Source organism: Buteo buteo, chromosome 7 (assembly GCF_964188355.1).
Source record: "Buteo buteo chromosome 7, bButBut1.hap1.1, whole genome shotgun sequence".
Lineage (NCBI taxonomy): Eukaryota > Metazoa > Chordata > Aves > Accipitriformes > Accipitridae > Buteo > Buteo buteo.
Window position 1 is genome coordinate 1,067,573 of NC_134177.1, and position 20,732 is coordinate 1,088,304.

At 47.2% G+C, this 20,732-nt stretch overlaps 1 protein-coding gene across 21 annotated transcripts in view; it reads left to right on the forward strand.

Moving 5' to 3' along the window:
• MBNL1 (muscleblind like splicing regulator 1) overlaps positions 1–20,732 on the forward strand; it is a 110,339-nt gene that overhangs the window by 44,948 nt on the left and 44,659 nt on the right. Inside the window, exon 1 of one of the 21 annotated variants that reach the window (XM_075031228.1) lies at positions 10,208–10,227. The exons of the other annotated variants lie outside the window; for them this stretch is intronic. The gene's annotated coding sequence lies outside the window, so the exon portion shown is untranslated. Of the gene's footprint in view, positions 1–10,207; positions 10,228–20,732 lie in introns of those variants that run through there. 21 annotated transcript variants of the gene reach the window in all.

Genomic DNA, 20,732 nt, shown 5'->3' on the forward strand with positions numbered 1-20,732 from the left:
TCAACTAAGTGTTTTACTCTGTGCTCTACATACATGTGTATATACACATTGTATACTACGTGTATATATATGCTCAGTATGTACTATATATTATATAGCTCAGTATATACTGTATATTGTATATATGTCTGTATGTATGTGAACATCACAGATTAATGACAGAAAATAACACAAAGCAAGGTTCACTGAAGTCAGGTGAGAGACAGGAGGTGTAAATTTTTAGAGCTGTGTTGCTTTTGGGGTTTGTCGGGGCTGATCACTGTTGCAGGTTGCGAGGTGTGGGGAGCTAGCACAGCTCTCAGGAGATGCTCGGTTTCCATTTCCCCAGGGTGGCCACGCATGCCCCAGTGCTCCCAGTGCCACTGGGGCTGAGCTGCAAGGTGCCTCCCGGCCCTGCATACACAACATGGCTCTCTTATAATTTGTGTGCTAGCTTTATATCCAGGCAAGCGCTGCTTCAAATGTACTTGAAAGGATCATGAAATATAAGCAGATCTGTTATCATAATTGCTCTGAGGTTCCAGTGATGGGTTTGGATTCTGATGAAAGCGTTTGGCACCCAGGCACGGAGAGGCGTTGTCATTAGTTAATTAGCAGTGAGCAGACAGGCTTGTGGTACTTGGGAGTGGGTGCATGTGTGCACACACATCAGCAATAGTTATTTGTAATACCTGTGTTGTACATTAGCATAATGTAGATAGCAAGAAGTATTCCAACTGTTCATATGATTTACTGATCACAGCACATTGCTTTCTCTGGCTTTATATCTATCTATATCATGTATAGGTTTTTAAGTCGGGCTGTTTTTAAAAACTCTTTTGTACTTGCTTTCTTTTCGGTGTCGGTTGACGAGCATGCAGGAAACCAAAAGAGAACTCCCACCAGAACATGTGGGTGAAAGGCAGGGGAAGTACTCTCGTTATGTTTAACAGAAGCGGGGCTTTGGGGTAAGGATGGAGTTTTGTTCCCTCTAAAGACAAGAGGGAAACACCAAGTGGCCTGAGTAGGGTTAGACACCCGGTGACTCTATGGTTTTTTTCAGTGGTAAAGCTTAAAGACTTTGTAAAGTAGAGGAAATGCAACAGATGAACTATTTAATTTTTTTTTCTAAAACACCTGTCTTTAGATTGACAAAAGCTGTAAATAAAACTTTTACGGCAAAGTATTTGAAACATAACATTTTAGGAGAAGGAAAAGATTCACAAAAGCTAAGGCTTAGTCAGTGTTTTCCTTTCACCCCCCACTGTAAGACATCCCCTGCTTCTTTGAGTTGAGGCTGGGGAGAAGGCAGTGTCTCCGATAGGCTGGGACTGGGCTTGATGAGCACGGCTTGCCGGCAGCTCAGCAGAGATTTTGGCAGGATCGGCAGGTCCCCAAGACAGTCTCATTCCTGTGTCTGCGGCATTTGGAAAGCTGGTGGAAAGCTGATGGGGAGAAGAGTTTTTGCCCACTCCAGCCCTGCACAGCTGGGGTAGGTGCAGCACACTGCCGCATTCCCTTGTGCTTCCCCTCCGGAGCTGCTGACGCGGTCACTGCGCGTGGTGAGCAGGATGGGCCCGTGGTGGTCCGCAGCCGCACGGCGTGTCCGGGTGCTCCGGGGGTGTGAGTCGTGTCCCTGCGGTGAGGGCGGCCCACTGTAATTCGGAGTCAAACTCTGCTGGGGGTGACGCCGGGTGCTTAGGTCAGCACCCCAGTACAGCTCTCCCACTGGGTGGCTGTTTGGTGCTGGAGGTCTGCTGGACCAACAGACAAGTCTGCTGAAATAGCACTGAACTGACAACTGCATTATGGGTGGAAAACGCAGAGGTAGCGAGCCCCCTGCACTCCAGGTAAATCAGGGTAGTACTCAGACCAGCTTTTTGATCTCCCTGCTGTAAGGCCAGTCTCACCTTGCAGTCTGTCTCATGTACCTCCTGTTATTCACAGGGGGGAAAAAGACCCTGAAAGTAATTTGATTTTGATTTCTCTCTATGTTCTTCTCCCTTATTAACTGCACTAGTTTGAAAAATAGCTGAGCTTGGCATTAATCTATTTTATTTCACATGACAGTTTTTAAAAATGAAACTTTATGATGTAAATTACACTGTCAAAATTACTTTCTCGGTTTTACACTTTCTCTACCACTGATTCCAGAAGGGCTCTGGAGCTGAAACGTCCCTTTCCTGTCTGACTTTTTTCTGTCTCTGTGTGTCTGTGTTCTGGTAAAGTTACCGTTGGTTGTGGTGGGTTTCCTTGGTTTGTGCGTATGGACAGGTATTACTGCTGCATGTATTTTTGCAGTACATTGGTGGTTTGGTCTTAATAACTTTTGGAAAAGCAATATTTTCCTGATTTCGTTCCCCGCATACATTGCTTGAGACCGGAGAGAACTGCCATCAGTGTTTCGGAAGGTGCGACAGTGACACCTTTCTGACACCCAGCAGCCACCTCACGGTGTGAGCTGGCCGTGACGCTGTAGGGTGTTTCTGCTAAGATTTAGCAGGAGTGCACAACCCTTGGCCTCCAAAATGCTGCGTGACATGTTGCTGCTCGGTGTGGTGTTGGGCAGGCGGGCACATACTGGGACTCTTGCTGGGGACCGTAAATGGGGATTTCCCAGGGGGAGGGAGGTTGGCAGTTTGGGATGACAGGGAGTTGTTATCATCGTGATACACTCTTTGACCCTGCCTGTAGCAAGGAGATAAAGTGGCCATGGATCACTGGAGCAGCATGGTTAGACACCAGCAATTTTGTCCCATGTCTCTTGAATTCTTGGTCTTTCTATAGATTATTCCAGCAATTGCAGCAACTGGTGCCAGGTGGCTCCTCCAAGTTTTTTTTCAGGCTGCTGTGTTTTGTGTATTGACTTTGATTTTGTGTGTAAAAAGGAGCCTTCAGCAGCTGGAAAGGCCTTTTGTGAATTAAGAAACTTTGCTTTGTGCTTATACAAATTGAAAATTGCAGTTGCTAAAAATACACCCATATTTAATTTTTAAAATTTGGAAAGCATTGCTGGACTTTATTGTTGTCTGGAGTACAGCAAAAGGTCGCTTGTCCAGCACCATCCATAGTTGCTTCATTCTTTTCTCTCTGTTGTATTTAAATGACAAGTAGTTAAATATAACTAAGTGACTACTTAAGTTCTGTTTTGATCACCTGACAAATTACTCAGTTCAGCTTCTGCTCCTTAACTTGCTTTAAAAAATGTCAGCCCTCAGGAGCTGAGAAAGGCGGGGATTTCCAGTGGCGGTGGTATTGCTATGTCACTTCGAGTGCTCTGATGGTTGGGAGGTGCTTTACCTGCTGGAAGCTGGGACCTGTATTTCCAGGGAAAAACAGTGCTGAGCACTTGGTGGAGGACAGGGCCTCCCCTTAAAAATTCTTTTTAAGGGCCTGCCTAATACAAGTTCAGATACTGTTGTTAGGGCCGAGTCCAGGAGTGCATGAAGGCATCAGCAGTTAGGGTGCTCCTTTCTCTCTGATCTCGTTGTCGTTACTGTGAAGCCCAAGGGGGAGAAGGAGGAGGAGGGTGGTGAATGGTGTGGCACAGCCTGGAACAGCAGTGGGAGCAACCGTGGGCAGCAATGCCAGTTCTCCCTCCAGCCTTTTTCCTCCTTTCTTTTTGCCTCGGCTTCTGGTCCCATCTCTCCCTCTCCCTCCTCTTCTCTATCCTCCTGTTTCTGTGACAGGAGCAAACAGGTTCCAGCCCTCATTCTTGGAGTGGGAAAATTAATTTTACCAGCACTGTTGAGAAGCCTGATATTAAGAGGCTTCATCCGTGTGGAGGAAGAGGAGAGAGGTGTGGGCCGGTGAAGCCACGTCTTGTCCTTCCACCCTTGGAGGTGCTGCGGTGGAGCAGGATGTGCGTGCTGGGGCAGCGCAGGGGACAGCACCGGGAGCAGTACATCTCCGGATCCCATGAAATACTTTGCTGGGGCTTTTAGGGCTTGGCAGCAGTGGTGGGCAAAGCTTTCAGCTTGAACTTGTTTTATTGTAGGGAGGTTATAGTGTAGAAAGTTCTCATCTGCTATTTTCTTGCCACTTCTTGCTTGGTTTACTACTTCCAGAGTCAATCTGGTCTCACTTGAAAAAAAAAAAGGTTGGGAAAAAGAGGGGAATTTGATGGTGTTTTTATTGCCTTTTAATACTCAGAAATGAGTTGTTTCCTCCCTCATAGATCTATGTGAAATACATTAAAGGAGAATTTAGGTTCTTGAAGAGCAAACACCTGTAACGCAGCTCTCCAGCCCAGCCCCGAGGCCAATGCTCTCATCTCTGTGACTTTGATTCTGCCTCACACATGCTGAACTTAGGGAAGAAGTGCTTCTCAAATGAGATCATGGTATGCTGGTCTTCCTTCTGAATGTTACTTTTTGTTTCATCAGTTCAGTTGGCTCCCACACATGGAAAATTTTTAATTTCCCACCAGCTATGTGGCTGAACACTTCAAGCGAGAGCATTCAAGTCTTCAGGTCATAGGCATGTTTTTGAGCTCATACACACTACAGATAATATCTGCAGAGGTTGTATTTTCCTTTTCTCAGTGTATATGGGAAAGGTAGTGGAACTGTTGAATGTCTTGTAACGAACTTAAACTGCCATTAGTACAAATGCCACTTCCTACAGAAAGACTGCTTCTGTAAAACAAATACTCGCCCCCCCCCCCCCCCCCCCCCGCTTTTTACCATGGCATTCGGGTTTTTGTACCTTCCTCCTGGTGGCTGGGACGCCCAGCCTGGCCCTGGGGTCAGCCAACTGCTGCAGCCCGGGCGCTGAAGGGACCTGGGAACTGAACTTCCATGCAGAGGAAAGCTGCTGCTTCTGTCTACACAGTTTGTTTTTGTGACAGGACATTTCAATTGTCAGTGCCCATGTTAAAATAAACAAAGGGAATTCTGACCACAAGGCAGTGTTTTGGCATATTTCGTGATTATTTAACTTTAGAAAAATAAATCCTGCCATCTGTGTTTCCCATTAATTCTTGTCCACTGACCTTCTCGGTTCAACAATTCAAGCAAAATTGTAAGGGCAGATTAGTCTTCACTTCTTTATTCCTTCAGAGCCCAGATGCTCTGTCAGACCTTACAGATGCTGAAAAACAGTTTCTGCTGTTCATATGTACTTTCTGCTCCTCTAATGTCATTGTCACATATGTCATAAGCTTTTCTGAGCTGTCGTTACCTTTTATCACCCCAGTACGTGACTTCGACAGAGTTCAGCTTTTCAAGGCTTTGATACCGAATGTTCACCCTGCAGCCATGTTTCTGAGCACACATGGGCTTTTACCTGGGTCCTTTCCAACAAGAACAAGACGTGTATCTCAAAATCGTGCCGGGGCTGCCGGCAGGTGCCAATGCCAGCGAGCAGCCTCCCCTCGGGAACAGGTCGGGGATGCGGGGATGTGCCGGCAGCTGAGGGGGACGGAGAGGCACCGTCCCCCGCTGCGCCGAGAGCTCCCAGCCTGCTCCGCAGCAGTGCTGCGGTGTGTGGTCTGTGTGTTACCAGCTTTGTCTGGGGCCGTACGGAGCCCCAACTCCTCCAGTGCGAGAACTGTCGGACTTGTTCTAACAGCACGGATCTATGCTAGGTATGTATGTATTTGCTGTAACAAGGAGTTGCATTTTTTAAAGTAAAGCCTATACAGGGGCTTTAATAGAGAGCTCCTGAGAGCAAGTGATGTTTTCTTGTAGCCTTAATTATATTTGCACTGCACTGGTATGGACAGCATAGATACTATCTTTATTTGCACACTGTGACTTACAATGGATCTTTTGTTCTGTCGTTTTATTGTCAGATTGTTTTATGTAGAAAGTGAGCAAGGCCAAACCTCTGGTGTAAAAGCTAAAAGGGATACAAAGTGTGTGATTACAGCAGCGCTGCTTGTTAGATATGGCTTAATTAGTGCATACATCCGTCCCGCAGCTTTGTTTTTGTAAAATATTGATCTACAATATCAGTGTTATGAGGCCTGGAAAGCACTTAGTGCAGGAAATTATTCCTAAGCTGTATGAAAAAAAAATATCTGTGACTGATACAGGGCCTGTTGAGTCCAGCTTTGCTGCCAGGTCAGCAGCGTCCTGCTGTTCCCCTCTGTTTCAGGCTTTGCAGTACAGAGTTCTCTAAGCAATATATTCTTTATCGGTATGGGTTGAAACTTTCAATTTTCGTTAGCGTTTCTGTGTCCCAGTGTTAATGGTTATTGGATCATGTCACAGCGTGTCCGTGGCAGAGCTGGATGCTGACCTGCGGGCACGATGGCTGGACACTGGACTGAGCCCATACCTCCAGTGTTGTTTCGTTATTGCGTGGCGAAGGCAAGCCGCAGCTGGACACCACAAATTAGAAATTAATCAAAACTTTACTTGTGGCATTGGTTGACCTCCTCCGGAGCCATGCAGTTGTTTATTTGGTTAGGAAGCTTTTATTGTGCCTTAGCACACACCTGCTAGGTAAAACAAACCCGATGTATCAGCCTTTATTTGCTCATGACACTTTTCCTTTGCTACCCTTGCTTGCTTAAATTTGTTCTTTGTTAAAGACTTTTAACTCTCCCTTCACATCCTGATATCAAATATATCAACTGATTCTCTTTTTTTGCCACTGAAATCTGAATTACTTACAGACAGACCTTCACTGTAGTGATTTTTAAACCATAAACTTGGTTAAGTTTTTTTTATTTCTCTGCTGCTGAATGGTTTGTTCGTTACATCCTTTTCTTTCCCTCATTTGCCTAAGCAGTAAAAAACTTTATTAATCAAGCTTGTCTTCGGTTTGGCATGGTTTGGTTGTTTTCTTTATCTAGCCTCTAATTATTTTAAATTTGTCTTTCTCTCTTGCTATGCATGCCCCTCCAGATGTTGTAGTAAAATTTTGGATTTGTGTTTTTCTAATATAGTCCCTTTACTAACATCCAGTGCCATTATCCCTCCATCAGTGAGCCGTGCAGACCGTATTTTAAGGGTAACAAGTACTTTTCAATGTGGAAGATTGCCATCAGGGAAATCTAATCTTCTTTTCAACTTTTCTCCCCACTTCTGAGGCTTCTGCAAAGTACCCTTACAGTCTGAATACCGTATTGCTTGAGAGCCATTGTTTGGAGAAATGTGCTAGTTTTATGCACCAGCAAAACGTGCTCCAGCGTTACACTTTGGTGTGAGATGGTCCGTGGTCTGCCCGCCTGGGTCCTTTCCTCAGCTGTGGTTCACAGAGTCCCACGCAGCCACTGGTCGTCTCCAGCGCTGTTTCTGTGGCGGTTCCTAATGGGAGCAAGCGATCACTGTGAAAGGTGGTGGGTGTCCTGTCCTGCATCGGTCCTACTTGACTCACCTCCTGAAGCTCTTCTGCAGTAGGTTTGAATGATAATGGTGATTGTTCAAAATTAAATATATCCTTAAATTCTAACTGCTGTATTTCAGCCCTCTTTGGCCTCCCCTACTGTTTTCTTATCTGCCCCCAAGCTGAGCAGTCATGGTGCTCTCCACGCTTAGGAAGGCGGCGGAAAAGCCGGGGATGTGGTTTAACTAGGTCAGAGTTTAACTTCAGTCATTAGCACAAGTCATTAGCTGGAGGCGCCTGGGGATGAGAGGAGCCCGTGCAGCAGATCCTGCTGTATTCGCGAAGGGTTTGCTGTAGCGGGGCTGCCCGGCACCCCGCGGGGACACCCAGGCAGGACAGCCCTCCTCCTCCGGCCGGTCCGGCGCCTGCGGCAGCGCGTGTCCGTTGCCCGCGCCTGCCTGTCCTGCGAGCTGAGCTCCGCTCCCCGGGCCCTCCCAGCCCAGCCGCTCCGGCCTGACGCTCAGGTCCCCTCCCGCCCCTCTCTCATAGGCTTTGCTTTTTTTGTCCAGAAGTGACTAAGCTTCCTGTTATTCCACTCTGTCAGTTTTTCCCCAATACTGGTGTTGTGTTGAGCAATATTTACTTGCCAGCAGCTTCCTCTGCCGCAGTCCCGCTCCGGCTCCGTTGTGTTCCAACATAACTTTCACCAGCCACGCTTTGCTATTAGCAGCCCTTATGGATGTTCACATTTGCTCAGTTGGACATGTATCCACCAAAACCAGTATTTATAGAGAGATGTCAACCCCAGAAGAGCTTTAACTGGTTATTCCAAGAATGCACTGTGAACCAACGTTCGGTCTGCAGAAGGGGAAGTTGCACTTTGGTTCTTCCTTTAAGCAACAGTATGGGTGCAGCCAGGGTGGGCATCAGTGAGTTGTCCTCAGCTATCCTGAGCTGGTCAATGCTGCTCGTGTGTATGAAGGAATTGTTTCTGCCTTACTGGAAACTGTGGGCACGTTTTGATTCAGAAGGGCTTTCCTCCAGATGATTGGAAATGAAACGTTTCTTCTCCGGCAGGAGCAGCTCGGGCAAAGTCTTTCCTTCTGGAGCTCCAAGGGCAGTGTGGAGGCACTGGCTGGTGCCGGGTGGAGGATGGCTCTCCCGGGGTACCCGGCACAGCTGGCAGGGTGGGCAGTGGCTAGTGGCTGAAGGTGTTTCTCGTAGACCCCCCGGGTACGAGGACCTCTCCCAGCCCCACAGGGCAGCCCTCTGCACCAAGGTGGGATGGCCGGGCTGAAGAGGGATGTCCCCGATCCGGCGTCCTGCGGGGGTCACACGCCCGGCCCCCGCTGCGTGCCTTTGCCGGCACCAGCGGCAGCAAACCGCCACGGATACCCAGAGCTGCTAGTGTAAAAATAACACATGAGGAGGAATAAACAAGTTATTTTTGTGTATTAGGGGTGGCCCTGCGTAACTGACTCAGGGCCTCGCCTTGTTCTGCCACCGAGGGCTTACTCAGACATCCTGAGCATTTAGAAACAACTTGAGGCGTTTCCCCTGTTTTTCAGAAGGCGGGATGGGGGCCAGTGGGACGTGGGGGGGTGTCGGTGCCCCATGAGGGGCCACTGGCTACCAGGGGATGCGGCTGTGTCTCAGAGGAGCAGGCATCCAAGTGCCAGGTCCGGAGGTCCGGCAGCAAGACAGGGTCGTTGTGCCAGAGCCGCTGCCAGTTCTGGTGGTGTTTGTGCCTGGGGTACCGTTAATTACACTGGCATTTCAACAAACTGTGAGGAATACAAAGCACTCGGCCTTTCTGAAAATCAGCTGATCTATAAAAAAACCTGGAATTTATACCTAAATTCTTTAACTAGTAGTATTTGAAAGGCTGCTGGCACAGTTAAATGGAAGGAAAAGAACTTGTTTTGCAAAGCTGGTGCAGCTGACTGCAACCTCCCCTGCCTGCTCTCCAGCTCTGCTGCAGGATGCTGCGGTGGTGCGTTCTCTTCGGACAAGTTTAAAATTTTGCCTTCCTTCAGAGAAACATTTTCTGAAAGTTAATAGGGATAAAGCTGGTAGAAAATGAGTAGTGCCCAGCAGAAATTGGGCATGAAAAATAACACAGAATGGAAAATAGTTTCTTTTATGTAGAATTAAAACACTCATCACCCACAGACTACAGCAGGCCTGGCTGCGCGGTGGAGAGTATCTCCCCCTTTTTTTTTCCTTTCTGACAGCACTACACTACTGTAAAAAGTATTAATTTTAATTGTTTTAATTTGGATGTGCTGAATTCTGTCAATTACTAAATTATATGGAACAGTACCTATTCCCAGTTAGGCTCCATGGGTTTTATGGTGATGAGCAATGACCACATAACAAAGCACTCCTCATTTCTATAGGCTTTTCCCCATCTGCTTCTGGAGGTTTTCTCCTACAAGAGCAGGCAAGGCTTTAAGTGTGCCCTAAGTGCTTGTATTAGAGCCTGTGTTTTAGATTTAATGTTGTCCCTATTTTACTTGCACAGATACATCATTTGCACTGGACGTGCTCTCTCCGTGGCTGGGGAAGAGCACTGCTGGGTGCCGTGCTGGTTGCCAAGCCGTCTGCGGCATGGGCTGGTGCAGGTGGCTGGTTTGGCCAAAGGGCCACTTGAGCAGCCGTTAGGTGTGCGTGGAAGGAAGACACCTCTTTTTTGACTATAAAAGGCATCTGCAAGTCCTCGTTGTTTATTTGCAACCATATAAATAGCTGCCCATGTGTACCTGGTGGTGCGAGTGCTTTGGCTAGCGTTTGGCAGGGGGCTGCTCCGAAGCGCCTGCCCTGGCTTGGCTCCCGCTGCTGCCCCGTGGCTGCCCGCCGGCGCTGACTCGGCGTTCTCTGCAGCTCCTGGTATTGCAGACACTGCGACATGAATTATGGGTGTCTTCTGGATCTTTACCAGAGCAAGAGGAAGCCGCCTGCTCTCTCTTGAAGGTAAGAAACAGGGGGAACAAGTGGATATTAATGAGCGGAGAGGATTTAATGAGTGCTGGCCTGGGGAAAGTTTAAAGGAAGATGGGGCAGCATGGGGAATTTGGTTGGGCTGTGGCCGTAGCCACCGTCAGGAGACATGGTACCACGTCTGCAGTGAGCTGTTACAGAGACTTCTGCCTGCGCTCTGCCTGCAGTCCATGTTCAGTGCCTCGGGACCAGCAGTGCGACCTTCCCTCCTGCCACAGCCCCCTCAAGTGCTGCTGTCGTGGTGTGGGCAGAGCCTGACCCTCTGGGCTTTCCCGTCCTCTTCTTCACCTTAAAAAGCCTTTTGTTCTCCTCTTCTTCAGTCCTCCTCCACCCCTCTCCTCTCCTTTCCACTCACTTGCCATGTGCTGGTGTGCTCTCTGCAGTGCTTCTTCCTCATGCTCTTTTGTCTTACCTAAGTAAATTGTTTCTATTTTCTTTTTTATTCCCTGCCCTTTTTTTTGGTACTGGCATTAATTTTGACAGTTCTCTGGAGCTTTGCTTACCTGTCCCGGGGGCATCTTTTTCTGTCACCAGCTATTCCTGTCACGTTTCGTAGAGCTGGCCTCCAGGTCTCTTAAACACTCAACGTACTGCGTCTCCCTTGCATTTCAGTACCTGCTGCCTGACAAATTTCATGTGTGATCTCTCTTTTCCACCAAATCCTCCACGCTTCAAACACCTCCTTTCCTGCCACACTGAGTAGCCAGCAAGGAGAGCGAGAAGGAATTGTGAAGAGCAACAGAAAGTATCCCCTGTCTTACCCTGTGGCAGATGGGTAATTTATTTATTTATTTTTAATCTGTGAAGTGTACACAAGAGTTATGTGCCAGATAGCCAGCCCTTCCCCTGTTTGCTTCTGAAGTGCATTTACTGTTCCTTTACATAAAACTCATTATGATTTCTAGTAGTCAGTCTAACGCTAGGAGAAAGATTTCACTATTTGGTGGAATATAAAGTTCAGGTAGCGTGTTTACATGCACCTCCACGTGCAAAAAAAAGGCGCCAAAGCAAGCAGTTTTACTTACATTATAATTGTGATGCAATAGGGAGGAAAAAGAGAAGAGCAGTGTTTGTTCTGTCTTGCGCATTTAAGGAAAAATGCAGGTCTAGTTTTCTGTCAGCCTAATCTTTATGTTTTAATGATCGTTCTTTGATTTTCAGTTAAAAAAAGACAGAATTAAGCTTTGAAAGAAAAATTTCAAGGGGACAGGGGTATTTAATTGCCAGCCGACAGAAGTCAGGAGAAGGGTGTGGGATGTGGCAGTGCCCTGTGGGTGGTGGCACACCAGGTTGCAGGAGCTCTTGCTGATCTGTGGGTGCTCTTAGGCTTGAGGTCCGTGTGTTGTCCTTGCTCATAGGTGCATGCTGCCGGGTTTGTTAATTCCTGTTGAACTACTGATTAAGTCTTGCAAAATTTCATTGCCACTGATAACTTGTTAGGTGTAGTAATGTCAAGCTACGGGAAGCTTTGTAGTTGTCTAATTGCAGCATGAACAGCATGGTGAGACATGGTGAGGAGCTGTATTTCACGCTGACCCTTGGACAGCTGGCCTTGTCCTGTGCTGGTGCATGATTGCACATTAATTACTGCTTTGTTTACTGTACTTTTGCTTACAGCAGCTTCTGACAGCTCCAGCTCCATCAGTGCAATAAATAATAATGAGATGCTGACACTTCTTGGCTTGGTTGGATATGCAGACCAACTGTTCGCTCTGGATTCTTCTTGTGCCCATCCCAGGGATACAGTTAAATTAAATACCTGTTTTGTCACGGTATGTGTACCTGCTACTGCAGGTATATTTCTGTGGGCTCCGGCAATCCATGCCCACCGGGCAGTGGGGCGGTGGTGATGCCCGGTGTCCTCCAGAGATGGTGGCGGGACCGTGTGCCATGGGGGCTGTTGCGGTGCCGGAACACGTGCCTGTCTCAGGGCTCGGCCAGCAGGTGTGCATCAGCCTGGCTGTGAGCCGCTGCTCACAATGCTTATTTTTGTCATCGGTCTTAGGAAGACTAAGTTGACTGCAGGGGGGTTGTTGGTGGTTTTTTAAAGATGCATTTTGCTGGAAATCACTGTCTTGTCAAAAGCTGAAGCCATTGGCTTCACTGGGTTCCCTGTTGTGGAAAACAGATAGAATTTTTTCTTAAAAATTGTTAAAGATTTCCTGATTATTTTTTGTTTTTTCAGATCAGAAAATCTTCAGCTTTTATTAGTTTCTAAAGTCTTGTTGGACAGGGGAAGTATTTTCTGCTTTACTCGAGTACATTTGTGGTTTTGTCCTTTCGGTCGCAGCAATGATGCTGGCTAGAAGAGGGACGTCCTCTGGCCTGACGTTTCTTATTACTGGAAGCTTTAAGTGTTTTTCCCTTTCTATGTACTGTGAAGTTTTCCTTTTCTCTTTTGTGTCTCTTTTTACACAACCCCATAAGGTCAGTCTCCGTTGTGCCATTTCATTGCCCTGTGCTGACTTGCTGGACTCTGCCTTGTGCCTGGTGCTGGGATTAGCTGGACCTTTGGCAGCCGGGCACAGACGAAAGGCGCATCCTTCCTCCCGCGGCAGAGGATGCCCTGAGCAGCAGCCACCAGCAGGTCCTGAGCGGTGTGGCACAGCAGCATCTCAGCATCGCCTGGCCCCAGGGAGCAGCGAGCCAGGCTGGCACCGCTGGGGTTTGCAAGGCTGGGCAGCGCTCGGTTCGTTCTCCATGTGCCTACCGTGGTTGTGGCAACCATGACCAAAGGCAAACCTCCACTCTTAAAGGGTGAGTCACCCCCTGACCGGTGCAGCGGGTCAGCTTGGCTTTGCACGTGGGACCTCACGCTGTTACTCTAAGGGTCGCAATGTCCAGTTTTTGCCCGCTGTGATGGATGTTAGCGATCCATCAGCCCTGGCACCCTCACATACCTCAGTGCTGAAGCCCTTGTGGACACTACATCTCAGGGCTTAAAGTTTTGTGGTGTGGTGACATCAGACTGAACTGGTTTTGAAATCCAGTGCAGTTAGGGGTAAATGTGAACCGTGCCTCCCGCATAGGCCTTTCTTGTGTGGCTGTGTGTGTGTTACTTCAGTCTCTCTCTCTTTTTTTTTTTTTTTTCTTATGAGTAGGCTGAATGGCCTTAATTCAATTACTGTATAAGCAAACTGTACAAAAAGGGCCAGAAGTTTTAAGTTTTCGGTGTTGCCAAAGGCAGAACTTGGCGTCAGCTGCCAAAGGCAGCCTGTCCTCTGTGGTCACACACCTCTGCCCGAGCGGCACCCGCACAGGTGTCCCTGCAGCTGTAAAAATGCTATTATTTGCTGTTATGCCTGAGAGAATCTCCGTCACTGTCCCCTGACATCTTGCTCCCTTCCCCTTCATGGCTACTGCTCTTCGTTTATTTTGGCAGTACTGGGTGTGTACAGTAATTAAGTAGAAAGGTTTGGATGCTGTTGAAGCAATATGTTTCCATCTAAGAAAGTTTACTGTATTGCAAAATGTCTCGGGGGGGGGGGGGGGGGGTGTTAGGGACCAGAGAGCTGTTTGCATTCCTGAAAATCAGGTCACTTCGTGCCTCCTTTCAGCAATTTGCAATGGACGGCCGTGCCGTGCAGTTAGTGGGTTTTCCTAGCAAGTGAAATGTGCTGGGTTTGTTTTCTCTGGTTTGACTAAAAATGCCAGCCAGCTCTTACAGAACTGCACAGAGAAGCAGAGCATGTTGCTCAGCAGAGATTTCAGTGTGACATGACTGAAAGAGATTCAAGGTAATTTCTCACGCTGGTAATTCAAAATTGTTATCCTTTGCAAACTTTTGGAAAAAAGATTTTAGTGCTGAGAAAGTAGCTATTCACTTTTCCAGGTAAAAATAGCAGTTGCTTCCCATAGTGCCCCTAATCCACTCTTTGTTACTCGTGTAAAGATTCGTTAGACCCCCCAGGCTTGGTGTTCGCCTGGTGAAGATTCACTTTCTGCTTTTCATAATCAAACCAAAGTGGCGTCTCAGAGCAGAGGTTGGTGGATGCATTTGAAATAATTTCCCTGGGCTTTGGTATTGATTCGCAGAACAGTTCCCATTTGACTACTTGACCTTGGCTTCAGGGAGATGTTTTATCTGAAAATAATTTTCTTATTTGTAAGGAGTACCTCAAGTCCTGGCAAATTTCACATTCTGTATTTTCCCCAGAAACCGGTCCTCTCCCCCTAAACCGATTGTATCAGCAGAGAAAAGGCATCATTTAGCTCTTGCTGTTGGTGCGTGCTCAGGCATCTCCTTTGTCTGCCTGCTCACAGGAGAACCGCTGGTCCTCCCAGCTGAGACCTCATCTGCCTTTTAGTGGTGGAAATGACCATTTAGGTGTTTAAAATTTGGAGTACAAATTTTCAGAATTTGACTGAAACATAAGGTAATCTTTCAACACAGCTTTGAGGTACCAAATTCGGCTGAAATTAGCCCACAGCCAGCATAGTCCCTTCCAAAGGAGGGAGACCATACAGATAAGTCTTGCCAAATATTGAGTATCTCCTGCAGGGCACCAAAAGCCTGCAGCTTCCAGTGATTTTGGTTAATGTTTGGGGCTGGTAGCATCCCCGGAGGGGAGCTGACCTTGCCCAGTGCTCCTTTGATTAATCCCAAGTCAGTGGGGTCTTTCCTGTCACAAAAGAGGTGTTAGAGCAGGTCCTCTGTGAGCTGGCTCTGTTTTGGGGTAAGAAGCACAGTTCTGGTACTTCCAGCTTCTAATTAACCCTTTGGCGGATCCATTCACCTCTGACTTTGCAGGTTTGAAGCAGAGGGTATGCAGCGACGAGACAGCCTGTGCTGCGGTAGGGTAGCTCTGCTGCAGAAGCGGACCTGAACAGGTACCTCTTCTGTTTGGATTTGCTTGGGGAAAGAATCTGGTTGAGAGAAAGGCTTTGCCAGGAGAAGCAGTCAAAAGCACAGGACGGCGCGGCAGGGACACCCGAACGGGGCAGGGTGCGTGGAGCGTGGCTGACGGCGGCCGCCGGTGTGCCGAGATGCCCAGCGCAGGCACGGGACCCGTGGGGTGGGGTGGGTGGGTGGGAGAGCAGCAGCACTGTCCGCTGTACCTGGGGTGCTGGAAATGCTGCTGGGGGGTCTCACTGTCAGAAAGCAAATAGTGGGGTTCTTTGTTTGGATGCTGTGGCCACACAAAATAGAAACTCAGAAAGCTTTGTTTGACTTGTGCTCGGTTAAATTGCAGTGTCAAATGCTATTTTGAAATGAAGTTTGATAATTTTCCATATTTCAATCAGAATTTGTCATTTAACTTTACTTGAATAAAATAGTATTTTACCAGTTATTTTTCCCACAGATGTTGTTAGGCTATTTTTAGTAAAATTTAGAAATAGTTTCAGTCAATCCAAAGTCATTGTTTTTCAATCCATAAACTATTTACCTGACAAATTCATTCCAATTGTACTTAAAATAATGTGTCGAGATACTGTATTTGTTAAGAACAAGGAAAAACACTACAAAAGGGATAGCAAGGTCTAAAACCTCCATTTGCAAAGCAAGAAAATAGGTAAATGTGTAAATGTTATGTAAACCCCATCAATAAAAAACCCCAAACATGTCAAGGTGTTGACATTTTCAGGTTACGATTCCAGCAGTGATTTCCAGTGTCGGTAGTGTGGGGCTGCAGTTTTCACCAATGCTTTTAAATCAACCTCTCTTCAATAAAAATCCAGACAAAAAATAATGACAGCAATTGACCTTCAGATTGCTACAGGAGGGCCGTCGGTGTACTGTTGGAAAGTAGAGAACAATTTATTGATATGACGTTAATTTTTTTGTTACTCAGCAATGACCTTAACTATAAATGCGAGCAGAGGCTGCGTGGCGTTGGCAGACTGCGCGGCCACTGACGTCTCGCCCGGCACGGCAGAGCATTGCAGTCTGCGTCCTCGTTTCACCTGGGGCTTCATCCCGCAACAGCCAAGTTATTAATTAGGCTGGAGGCAGATGAGAGACCTCCCAAGTTTCACGACCTGCATAATACAATATGCTGATTTGCTTAAAACCTAACCCTGCGAGGGACCCAGCATGAGTAGATTTCAGGAGAGATTAAACACCACCACTGCAAAAATAGACTAGCAAAACTAATGTGCATCGTAGCGGGTAATACTGCATGAAAGTTTGTAGGAATCACTTCTCTTGAAGGAGTAAATACAGAATGAGCTTTCAGAATAAGTCTGATGGTTGTAGGATGTAACAGAAGAGGTTTATAGCAGTGAAGATTTCAGGCATCCAAACAAAACTGTTGAGATTATTTCAATACAGGAGAGTGAGGCTGGGGAACGTCCTTTTTGTCACTGTTTGACTGTCTGGGACTGGATCCCTTTGCAGTGTCTTCATGGTGATACGCTGAACAGCTGCATTCAGGATTTCCTTTTCTGAACGCACCTCCACATTGTGTGTTGTCTGAGTATTGCGGCAGCCTGTTACCAGCTCTTGGTTTTATCTTTGTTTTTAAATTCGTCCCACAGGTCTGCAGTGCTCTGCCATTTTTGTGCCTTGAAAAACAGGGATACGTTTCATCAGTGGTGGTGAGGTGTAATGCGGGCAGGTCCAGATGCCGCTCTATTGCTGAGGATTCACCAGCTTCTGCTGCTTCCCCCATTATGTAAAGGACTGCCTTTGGATTACTATTATTAAAAAAAAATGGGCACTTTGCAGAAGCAGTGGAAGTGCAGGCAGGCACAGCTGTGAGTGCAGCTACAGTGTTGTGGAAAGCTGTTGGAGCAGCATGCTGGAAATGAGATGCAGAGCTTAAACAGGGAAATTAATCACATGTATAATTAGAGTGAAATTTTCTGAAAATATTTTATATCTTTTTTTATTTAAAGGATATTTTTGGTTTTGCAGTGGGTATATTGTGAATTGGCTATGAAATCACTCCTGTTTAGAAAGAAGCATGGCAGTTTGCAGCTGTAGTCTGTTAGCGTTGCTCACGTCTCAGACACCGTAATTGCAATGCAATGGTGTACGATCACTATAAAGCCTTGTCAGAGCCTAAAGGAGGGGAAAGTGTGCTTCCCCTTCTAAAGCAAACAATGTAGTATGAAGAGGAGAGACGTTCCCCTCTCCCTCCTGGTCCTTTTTCTGGAGCTTACCCCAGACCCCTGCGCACATCTTGGCCCTTCACCCTCTGGCCGCATCCAGCTGCAGGCTGGGAGGGATGCTGGTCCCGTCGGCGTGTCGGAAGGGCCGGGAGCCCTGTCTGAGCGGGGTGGGTGGGGGGATGCCAGGCTGGGGATGCGCTGCGGCCACTGGTGTTAGTGGGAGCTAAACGGCAGCCTTCGGGAGCGCCGGGGCTGGGGGTCCCTCCTGCAGCGGGTGCCCCCCGCGGGGCTCGGTCCCCGGGCTCTGGGCAGAAGGATCGGCGCAGCGGTGGTGCCTTGCCTGCTCTCGTGCCACTTGTTTGCTTTGCCTGTTCTGTATGTTCCAGGTCAAATTTATTACGAAGATGCTGTAGCAGTGCTTTGTGTCGTGCCTGTGCAATTTAGGGAAGAGCTTTATAAATTGAGCGTCAGACTGGCATCGCTCCTGCCACAGAGGCACGGCTGGCAAGCGAGCTGTGTTTGGCCTCAACTTGCTCTCTGTTTGCAGATGTAAGCAACAGGTGATGGCAATTTCTCTCTCTTGAAATCACAAAAGCAAGATTTTATTTTTAAACTATAGCAATTCAGGTTTAAATATAGCACCTATAATGGAGAATTCTCCTGCATATTTACACTTGGGTGAGGACACTAATTATCCAATTTAGATCACCATGCCAACCACCTCCCCTTTTCACCAGGTAGAAGAGACTTAAAATGCCAGTGCACTGCAAAACCAAATGAAAATAGTTACATCTGGGTTTGGGGTTTTTTTGTATTTTACATGTGGATATATCTGCCTTAAAAGTTACATTTGGTATCTAAGACGACAACTGTGCTTTAGTCAGCAGGACAGTAAAGAGCGTGTGGGCAGGCGCTGGAGGCAGGGCAGAGCAAATGCCCCAGGCAGCAGCGACAGAGCCAGGGCTGACATGGTGGGAACACCCCTGCAGACAGCTGGGGCAGGTTTCTGAACAATTTTAAAATACATCAACTATGTAAAAAGTATATGATAACATACCTGGTGTCATCCTTCTTGTGGTATTCCCTTTTTAGATTTGCCATAAAAAACATTGACCTGTTTCAGTAGCTCTGCTGAACAAGGGCCATGCCCTTCTTGTTTGTTCCCCCAGTTTGGATGCAGCATTTGACAACTTGCCTATTTTCTGTCATACCACACCAAAACAAATTGGAAGCCTGAAAATTTTATTAAATATTAATTATGCTGCAGTGCATCCATTAAACAGTTGCAGTGGAACCTGATGGCTCTTCAACTTACTGCTTATTTTAATCATTGACTTGGAGCTACAGAGATGCTAAGCGCAGAGGCTGGACGGCAAAGGGACTGATTTTCAGACCGAGTCATTTACAGGGAGATTACACACTGTGAACAGAAATGTTGATAAAAGTAATCCTTGGTACCTGCAGCTGGCGAGGCTTTGTACAGCACTGCTTTGTTCACAGCCTCTTGCTGGTTGCCACTGTGTGAAGCTATAATGATAAATAGATTAAATCTTGCGTGTGTTTTACTTGATCTTGACATAAAGTCATTCATTTTACTCTTAAAATGTTAGTTATTATATGCTTGAGTAAGGATCGTACGGATTACTAGAGATTGCTCTAACAGGATTTTATGGCTTTAGGAGTTTAGAGAGAGCAGTTTCTGAAGTCCTTGCTAGAAATGTCTTGTGGTTTCTAATACTGTCATTATCCACTTGCAACCCCTGGGAGATAACTGACTCTTGGGGGTGGCATTTGGTTTTCCTGTATAGGCCCAGAAAAATGCAATTTCCTCTTGTCCTGCAGTACAGCACTGGTTGGGGTCAGGTGGAGGGTTAGTTGGGAAGAAATCCAGTGTTCCTCTATCTCAGTCTGCAGTTTGTGTGACTTGGGCATGGCGATGGTGTAAATGTAAATATAAATATTGATAAATTGATACATACAATGTGTCTATACAGACACGTGGATATACAAATATTTGTAATAATATGAGTATCAATCCCAAATTGTATGAAAGGATTAGAAACATTTATATTTCTGTAAGCCGTTGATGCATTTGCCAATGGCTGTTACGAAGCAAAGATTCGGGGTGGTTTGATAGTCTCCAGCAGCCACCTTACCCCCAGGTTACAGACTGACTTGAGCTGGACAGACGCTTTGGTGATGCCACTGCGGGTGCTGCGCAGGAGGAGGAGGGTGCAAAGCAAAGTGGCGCAGGCGCGAACGTCCCCATCCGCATCCCTGTCCCCATCCCCGTCCCCATGCCGCTGTTCCTGGAGCTGGGGATCATTCTGCACTTCCCCTTGTTTCTCCTTGTCTGCTCCTGCTCGGGGTTGTGGGGTTTGAATTGCCAGTGATGACGGGGTGAGGGCTTGGCCATGCCGGAGCAGAAGGTGCGTCCATCCCACGCCGCTGGCTGGGGGAGAGGCAAGGGCGAATCTCGAGGGTGTCCGCTGCCTCAGTCCCCGTGTGTGGGCTGGCAGGAGTGCTGAGCTCTCCCAGCAAAGCCTGGGGCAGCTCCCGGCAGACTGCAGAAACAGCGAGGCGGGTTTCGCCACTATGCTGTTTTCTTTCCTTCTGGTTTCGTGCTGGGAGTCTGCTTGCTCTGTTTTCTTTTTTCTTTCTTTTTTTTTAAGCCTGTTGAACTTCATGGCAATACGACGGCTCCTCTGTGTTTCTTCCCGTACAAGTGCCATTAGAAGCGTAAGCCAAAGTGATAAATTAGAGGGTTTGAGACTTTTCTCTACAAGATACACATACAAAAGACGTCATTAAGTGGTCACTTGGTGTGTTTTATTGCTACACTGGATATGAAAAGATGCACAAAGATAATTAAAGAGTATAAACTTGTAGCCGAATCAATTTAATTATTATAACCAAGATCACACCATGCCAAAAAAGTGAGACAAAGCGTCTTAGCAAATTCAAATGAGTCAGATTTCTCCTTTTGTAAAGGCACAGTAGGTGCCTGCAGGAGGCAGGGATCGCTGGTGCCATCGGGGCAGCGAAGCAGCGGGGTGCAGCCCGAGCAGGGACATGGGGGCTGCCGCCAGCGGGGCACCCGGCTGCGTCCCTAGCCCCCCGGCAGCACTGGCACTGCTGCAGTGGGGGCCGCTGGCTCCTGCTAGGTCCTGTCTCTGTCTGTGAGGCTGAGTTGGGAAATACTTGTTTTGTACCTATTCTGGTAGTGCAAATTTTGGCAAAGAGCTCCCAAAGTGACCAGGAATAACTGAAAAAGGCCTCTTACTGTTATTTTTTTCCTCCTTTCTGCAATAGCAGCCATCAAATCGTAGAAAGAAATACATGATAAAGAAATAAATCAGTGAAAGGTACTTGGAAATAATTCTGCTCAGCCACTGATGACTTAATTTAGCTGAATGAATCACGAT